The following is an 8,850-nucleotide window of genomic DNA, read 5'->3' on the forward strand; positions in this document are numbered from 1 at the left end:
GAGCGGTCGGAAACTAAGACGCTCTCGTCTCCCCACATTCCCCAGGAACGTGGCCAGAGCCCCAGGCCACGGTGTGGATCCAGGAAAACAGCCACGGAAGGTTCCACAGAGGGGCCGGAGGGGCCACGCGCCCTGCTTGCCGCGCCCTGATGGACAGCTGGCTCCGACCAGGTGCCCAGAGCTCTGAGGCTGCCTGTCCACTGTGGCCCGAGGCCCAAGGGCTCATGGGGGGCCTGCGGGACCTCAACAGGGCTAGGCGAGCCTGCCGGCCCCACGCCAGGCCCTGGAGGCAGCTGTCCTCCGCTGACCCTGGGCAGCAGATGTGGCCGCAGGCAGTGGGCCCGGACCCGGCACAGTCCGCCCCAGAGCTGTGTCCGCGAGTGCAACCAGGGCGTCCTCTCAGGCGCCGGGACGGGCTGGGGTCGTGCCTTCACCGAACCCTGCCCTCCAGCCTGTGCTGCGCTCCATACAACCCCAGCGCTCAGGTGGGGAGACCGAGGCTAAGAGGGGCCAGCGGTCACCAGCTCGAGGCTCACACCGGGACCCGGCCCTGCAGGGACGGCTCGCCCACTCAGTTCTGCGGACAAAACGCAGGGAGGGACCAAGAGGGGACTGGGACACCCACCCAGCCTGGACCCAGACCCCCACCTGCACCTCTCCCTGGAGCCAGGAGGCCTCTGAGGAGAACTGTGCGTGGCGGGTGCCGGGACCATAAATCACAGTCACGTCCACGGTGTCAGGCCCGGAGGGATCCAGGCTCCTGGCTGGTTTCCTCCCTCGGGCCGCTGCGACCCCCACCTGGCGGCCCAGCTGGGTGCGTCCCCTGGGCCCACACCGCATCAGGTGAGAACCGGCTCTCCTGGGGGCCCTGAGGGCCCTGCAGGGTGGACGGGTCCCTCAAACCAGCCACTGTCCATTTCTCACCCCAGAGCCCTCCTGGGTCACCAGGAGAAACCAAGACCAGAGAGGTACAGAGGCCCCCCCCGGGGCCTCAAAGCTGCTCAGAGCTCGAGCTGACCCCGGACCCAGCGCCCTGCCTCCGGGCACAACGGCCCCAGAGCCCAGGGCACGGTAGGCGCCACCTGTCAGACGCAGGTGCGGTAGGGGACTTCTTGCCAGCTGCAGCCCCCCCCCCCTAGCCGGCGGGACCCCTGCTGAGTCTGGACCCCCCCCCCCCCTCTGCTCCCGGCCAGCTCCTCCCACAGCTACAGGTCCTCAGCAAAGATGGGGCTGTGCTGGTCTGCCCGGAGCTTGGAACAGCCTGGGAGCAGTGCTGAGGTGGCCCAGACGCCGAGAGGGGAGTGGGGGGCGTGTGGCATTCTGGGCAGGAAGAGCGGGCGCCCCGCTGCTGGCCCGCACCTGTGCCAGAGGCAGATTAGCGGGCAGGGAGGACAAGTAGGAGCTGAGCGCGCTGATCTGTGGCCCACACGTGCGCCTGTGCGCGTCCCCACGTGTGTCTCTGCCGTGTTCCCTGAGCGTGCAAGCAGCTGCTTGGCTATGGAATCGCCTCGGGGAAAGGCAGACAGATGCCGCCTGGCGGTGCCGGGGTAACGCTCACCTTCCTGGGGACGTGACGGCCACCGCAGCGCCCCGAGGACCGATTTTCCACCCGAGTTCACCTTCTTCCCCTGTTCCTCCCAGCGCGGCCCCCGTTGGGGAGTTGCCCGGGCTGTCCCCCTCCCGCCTGCCGGTGAGGGGCTCCGGGCTGTGCGCAAGATGAGGGCAGACGCGAGCGTGGTCCCGATCGCCCAGAAATGGGGCCCCCGGAGGTCCTCAGGGGCCTCGGAGGAGAATCTCTCTTGGCCCCAGGTCTGTGTTCTCCCTGCGTGTCCCAGGAAGAGGGCCCCACGGGCGCTGGTAACCTGCCGCGGGAAGACTCCCTTTGAAACAGACTTGAGGGGCTCCTGGCGTCTGACTTCGGCTCAGCTCACGATCTCACGGTTCGTGAGTTCAAGCCCCGCGTCGGGCTCTGTGCTCACAGTTCTCAACCATGGGGCCCGCTTACAGGCAGTGCTGTAAACATCCCCCTTGAGCGCGGGCACCTGGCACTCGGTGTGGGCACCGCTAAATACGCGTCCGAGGGGGAAGTCAGGTTAATAGGCTCTTTCGCCCCTGCTGCGCGCCTAGCTCTGTGCGGCCGGCTGAGTGGGTTCAAGCAGAGAAGACACAGGCGCCTGTCGCCCCAGAGGTGCAACCCCATTGGGGAAAGGCGGGCCACTGGGTTGTCCGACCCAAGGCAGGAGGAGGATGAGGCCACTGGCCAGCGGGGAGGGGGGATGGGGTCGTGCACTGGCCTCACAGACACCTGATCCAGCCACGGCGCCTAGCTCCTTCGCTCAGGGCCCCTAGCCCCCTGAGCATCCACCTCCCCCCTACGGCTTCTCCCCAGCTTCTCCCTCCGCCCCCCGGGACAGCCACATGTGGGAGCCACCCGCACGGGGCAGAACGGGCCTTGGATGTGGGTGGAGACCGTCGGGGAGCCCGCAGTGGAGGGCGGACTGGAGGCATGTGGTCGAGAAGAGCAGGGCTGGCAACAGCGGCAGCTGTAGGAGACTGTAAGACCAGGGTCCAGTAACCAGGACCCCAGACGGGGGCTTCGAATGACAGCAACTTATTCTATCCACGTTCAAGAGGCAGGAGGGTCTAAACCCGCTGTCAGCTGCATCCCTCCGGCCTCTGACCTCAGTCCCCTGAGACTTTTCCACGGCCCCTTGGGGGTTCTGACAGCTGCTGCCCATGGGGCGGAAGATGCTGCCTATGGGGTGGAGCCTGGTGCCCATGGGGGAGGGGCCTGTGCTTATGGGGCAGAGCCTGTACCCATGGGGGCGGGGCCTGGTGCCTGTGGGGTGGGGCCTGGTGCCCATGGGGTGGAGCCTGACATCTATGGGGCGGGGCCTGTGCCATGGGGGCGGGGCCTGTGCCTATGGGGCAGAGCCTGTATCCATGGAGGCAGAGCCTGGAACCTACAGGGCAGGGCCTGCTGCCCCTGGCTCTAGTCTGCTCACTGCCCCATATTTCTGGGATCCCTGTCTTCAGAGCCAGACTGGGACAAACTGGGCTCTTGCCATGTCCCCTTGACGCCCAGAGACCAGTAAGGCTATAAGGCCAGTAAGGCCAGAGCCTGTGAACGCTGGCCTCACCTGTCTGCGTTCCTCTTCCTTTGGAGCATGAGGGCTCTGTTGCCAATGGAAGGGGCCACGGGGACACACAGGTGGTCCCCACATGGAAACACCCTTGGCCTAACAGAGCCTTTGAAACTGCCCGTGGCCTGTATGCTCACCCCCCACATTTGGTGGTGCCTGCCTGGTTCCCTCCCCGCCACCCACACATGGGATTGCTGTAGGCCTCCTGGTTTCAGGGTCACAGCCCTGGCGTGTTTCCACAGGGTGTCCCCCACCCCTTGCTGGCGGGCAGTGTATTTAACACAGGGTTACCTCTGTCTGGCCCCCCGCACCTTGCGTTTATAGCCAGAGGGTCCTCCAAGGCCCCTCTGCACCACGGATGCCTCTTACTGGCCTTCTTGTGGCCTCGACTTTGAGGCCCTGGATGCCCCCTCCCCCAGGGAGGCCCGTCGGGGAGGACATGCTGGACCCAGTCCAGGACAGGGGCATTGGGGCACCTGGAGGAGTGTGACAGGAGCCGAGCCTGGCTGGCCAACAGCTGAGCCTGAGGTGCCAGCCAGGACCCCCACCCCTGTACCCTCACTTTCCTCATGGGTGTCCTGCCCGCTTGTCCAAGAGCTCCCCACAGGCCACATCCTCATTGTCCTGGCCATGGGCATGTGACCTCCACGGTGTTCCAGAAGGACAGAGGCTCAGACAACTGTAGCAGCCACTGGGGCCGCCCTGGGCCAGCCTCACTCCAACATCTGTCTCGGTGCGCAAAGGCCTTCCCGCGGGCATTCTCTGAGCCTGGCTCTGGGGGTGCTGGTCCAGCCTGGCCCGTCAGGAGCCTCCCGGCACGGCCCCCTCTCCCCATCTGGCCAGCCCCTGTTCCGGCGCTCAGCCAAACCTCCAACCGCCTAGTTCCCCAGAGCGCCTGGGGGGGCCCCTCCCACCCACAGGCCCCTGTGGACCTGGCTATGCACCGGGGAGCTCACCTCTCTGGGCCTCAAGTGTAGGGGCCACAACTGGGCGCTGCACTGGGTTCAGGAGCGTCCCCCCATATACGTGTCCACTGGAACCACAGAATGCGGCCTCACTGGGAAACGGTCTTCACAGGCGTAATGAGGCCATCCCGGATTTAGGTGGATTTGAACCTAACGTTTCAGGTCCTTGTCGGAAGGGAGATGCAGACAAGCAGAGGGAAGACAGCCTCTAGAGCAGGGAGAGGACAGCTTGCTGTTGTTTCAGCTTCCCCATTTGTGTGGAATGATTACGGTGGCCCCAGGACACTGACACAGGCCCCTCGTTAATGCCCTGTGCCGGGAGGCGGGGGCAAGGGCGGGGCGCCGGCCAGGACCTGCCAGCTGTGGATGGAGACGGGTGCACTGGGTGACAGGGTCCGCGGGACCCAGGCTGGAGGTCCCTGCTGAGAGTCTGCGGCCTCTGGAAGGTGGGTCCGGGAGACGGTGCAGAGCGTCGAGGGCCCCTCCCCCCAGGGCCCTAGGGAAGGAGGCAGGAGGGAGTTACAGCCGCTAGGTTTCCATCAGAGCCCAGAAGTTCCTGCGGCAGCTGGAGGAGGATGTGGAGGCCCTGGGGAGGGGGGCTGCCCCCCCAGCTTTGCGCCTGGGCCAGAGGGGTGTCCCGGGCCAGGCTCTGGTTACCTGGCCTGGCACCCATGCTCGCGGCTACCGGCGCGGCCGTCCTGCTGGCGTCCACACCCTCCTCCCGCTGCTGGACGCCCCGAGAGTTATTTCAGGCGCCTGCCGGAGACTCGGCCCGTCTGGCCAGACAGGGGCACGGCCCCCGCCCACCGGGCCCTCCCTGCCAGGCCACCCTGGCCCTGCCTGCCCGTGATGACTCACGCCCTTGTGGGGCCGCTGGCCGCCTCAGTGCAGGGCAGCCCCCGGGGACTCTGCTCCCCCAGCCCCTGTGGCGAGGAGGCTCTGCCCTACAGAGAGCAGGTCGGGGCCAGGCCTTGGGGGAGCCTCCTCCAGCCCCATAGCAGCCCCCCCCCCCCGACGCCCCACCTAAGCATCATCACACGTCTGTTCCCCGCTAGGCGTGAGACCCCACCAGGAAGGTCCCCTGGAGGCCCGGGGCGTGATGTGGTGGCTCAGCCACCCGACCTCTCTGGCCTCCCGGGCCCAGGCTGCTGCCCGGGCACCATGGCGTGTCCCCACTCGGATGGGGGAGATCACAGTGGCACCAGTCCCCCTGGCTGGCCCCCTCGGGGTCTCTACCACCCTCCCCTCTTGGTCCATGCCACCTGCTCTGGGCCAGGGTCTCAAAGCCCCCTTATGACTGGTGATTGAGCAAAGGGCCCAGGGAGCTTTGGGGAGCCAGCTCGCCAAGTCTAGAATGCCGGGACAGCCCTGGGGGACGTTTTCTGTGTGCATGGGGACAGGAGTGACCAGCTCAGGAGGCGACTCACGTCCTGCCCGGGGAGGCCGGCCACTCTTGCCACGGGGACAAGAACACCTTCCAAGGTCCTGTGTCACTGGGACGGGGGCATGTTCGCATCAGGAGTCCCGGGACCCGGGCCCTCCGCAGGCACCCGGGGCTGGGCAGTGGGTGCGGGAAGCCGCTCCCTGGCCACCCTACACGCCAAGCCCTTCACGCCACCCGTGCCTGCGCCCTTCAGGGTGACCTCACACCCAGCTAGAGCCCCATCCATCCCGTATGCGGTTCACCAATGCCCCCCATTCCCATGGAGGGCAGAGGGCAGGTCAGCCGGGCTCACCGGGCAGTGGGCTGGGCACAGACCCCCCCCCCCAGGGCCACCCCCTTCCCTCCCCACACCGTCTTCCAAAAATTCAAATCAGCACAGAATCAAGAAAAGAAAAGTACCACTGCCCATTTCAACTAGCAATTCCCAGCCTACCCTCTGATTTACTGGTTACTGGAAAGTGAGTTTTACAAACGGGTTTCTGTAAAGGACTTGTTTTTGGCGAGTTTATATAGCTACCTTTGTTCCATAAAAATCTGGAAGCCGCCTTCTGCGTGCTGGGCCCCTGCCTCCTCCAACACTTAGGGGAGGTATTTCTGCATGAAATACGTCTCCTTCGGCAGGGCCCCGCCGAAGCAGAAGCCAGCGCAGTAAATTCTGAGGAGGGATTTGTTTAACCTTTCACCCCGAGGCAGTAAGTGCGTCGATGAGCGCTCTGGCGCTCGGCTGTATTTTTATAACACTTGGCAGGGCCGCTTTGGAGACGAGAAAATCCGCCAATAGGAGTTGTCGCAGGGGTGGGCTCGATCGCTGGCTGGCCCCCTCTCAGAAGACATTGTGAAGCCTCTCGGGTCTCCGCAGCAAACCCATTCATTCATTCATTCATTCATTCACTCGTTCATTCGAGGCTGACTTCCCTCTCTAACTAGGGGTGGTTGCTTCTGCACGAGACCACGAAAGATACTGCCCCGAGCCCCTAACCCTGCCCCTGCCTCCAGCCCCTGCCCCTGCCCCCAGCCCCTGCCTCCAGACCCTGCCCCCAGACCCTGCCCCAGTCCCAGCCCCTGCCCCCAGCCCCTGCCTCCAGCCCCCAGCTCCAGCCCCTGCCCCTGTCCCCAGCCCCAGCACCTGCCCCCAGCCCTGCCCCTGCCCTGCCTCCAGCCCCCAGCCCCCAGCTCCCAGTCCCAGCCCCTGCCCACCATGGCGCTGCGGGCAGGCGAAGGAGAGTGGGGGGCTCAGCTCCGTTGCCCCCAGAAAGCAGGAGGAAGGAAGGTGGGAACAGAGAGACTTTGCCTCACTTCAGGCCATCCTACTAAGCTTGGGCCACCCTCACACGGAGCAAGCCCTCCGTCTCCATAAGTAAGCAAGGGGGAACTGAGAAGCTGTTGGGTTCAGGAGGCCCCAGGGAGCAGAGGGAGCCCGGTGAACCTGGGGCCTCTCCAGGAGGCGCCCCGCCCCCTGCTCCGAGACGCCTGGGTCTGCAGCCTCGGGCCACGGCCCGCCGCCTCCCGCCCATGGCAAAGATGTGGAAAGAGGAGGTGGACAGACCCAGGAAGCCGGGAACTTGACCGGACACACGCGTCCACCCTGAAGACCCAGCGCCCACCCAGAGGCCCGGCCGGCCATCCCACGACCCTGGGTTGTAACTGATTTCTGAGCTCCAACGCACACTTCGGGCCCGGATGACCACCCCCTAGAGAGGCCGTCCCTCCACAGCCGTCAGGGGCTGCTGCAGGGGCAGGGTCCGGACCAGCGGGGCACCCTTCGGGCTGGGCCCCTGGAGGCAGCGGGGAGGAGGCCACCCTCCGCTTACACACCTGAAAAGCATATTCTGCAAACTGAGCCTTAGGCAAATAAGGTAGGAAAATTCTCCCCCCTTGACTTTGGCAAAGCAAAACCAGGTGTGGGGGGTGGCAGGGCGCTCACCCAGGCCCCCCAGCCTTACTTCTGCCTGCAGTTCCCATTGCAGCCCCCACCTCTGCCCTCAGCCCCCACCTCTGCCCCCAGGCTCCACCTCTGCCCCCAGCCTCTGCTCTGCCTCCAGACTCCCCTCTGCCCTCAGCCCCCACCTCTGCCCCCAGCCTCCACTCTGCCTCCAGCCTCCCCTCTGCTCCAGCCCCCACGTCTGCCCTCACCCCCACCTCTGCCTCCAGGCCCCGCTCTGCCTCCGGCCTCCACCTCTGCCCCCAGGCTCCACCTCTGCCCCCAGCCTCTGCTCTGCCTCCAGCCCCCCTCAGCCCCCACCTCTGCAGCCTCCACTCTGCCTCCAGCCTCCCTCTGCCCCAGCCCCTGCCTCTGCCCCCAGCCCCCCTCTACTCCCAGCCCCCCCCTCTGCCCTCAGGCCCCACCTCTGCCCCAGGCCCCCCTCTGCCCCCAGCCCCCCTCTGCCCCCAGCCCCCACCTCTACCCTCAGCCTCCACCTCTGCATCCAGCCTCCACATCTGCCCCCAGCCCCCCTCTACTCCCAGCCCCCACCTCTACCCTCAGCCCCTACATCTGCCCCCAGCCCCCACCTCTGCAGCCTCCACTCTGCCTCCAGACTCCCCTCTGCCCTCAGCCCCCACCTCTGCCTCCAGCCTCCACTCTGCCCCCAGCCTCCATTCTGCCTCCAGCCCCCCCTCAGCCCCACCTCTGTAGCCTCCACTCTGCCTCCAGCTCCCCTCAGCCCCACCTCTGTAGCCTCCACTCTGCCTCCATCCTCCCTTCTGCCCCAGCCCCCGCCTCTGCCCCAGCCCCCTTCTACCCCAAGCCCCCACCTCTGCCCTCAGCCCTCCCTCTGCCCTCAGCCCCCACCTCTGCCCCCAGCCTCCGGTCTGCCTCCAGTCCCCCTCAGCCCCCACCTCTGCAGCCTCCACTCTGCCTCCAGCCTCCCCTCTGCCCCAGCCCCCTCTACCCCCAGCTCCCACCTCTGCCCCCAGCCCCACCTCTGCCCTCAGCCCCCACCTCTGCCCCAGTCCCCACCTGTGCCCCCAGCCCTCACCTCTGCCTCCAGCCTCCACCTGTGCCCCCAGCCCCCACCTCTGTCCTCAGCCCCCACCTCTGCCCCCAGCTTCCACCTCGGTGCCCTGCCTCCATCTCTGCCCCCAGCCCCCACCTCTGCATCCAGCCTCCACCTCTGCCCCCAGCTCCCCTCTATCCCCAGCCCCCACCTCTGCCCTCAGCCCCCACCTCTGCAGCCCCACTCTGCCTCCAGACTCCCCTCTGCCCTCAGCCCCCACCTCTGCCTCCAGCCTCCACTCTGCCCCCAGGCTCCACCTCTGCCCCCAGCCTCCACTCAGCCCCAATCCCCACCTGTGCCCC

This window comes from Panthera tigris, chromosome E3 (genome assembly GCF_018350195.1).
Source record: "Panthera tigris isolate Pti1 chromosome E3, P.tigris_Pti1_mat1.1, whole genome shotgun sequence".
Lineage (NCBI taxonomy): Eukaryota > Metazoa > Chordata > Mammalia > Carnivora > Felidae > Panthera > Panthera tigris.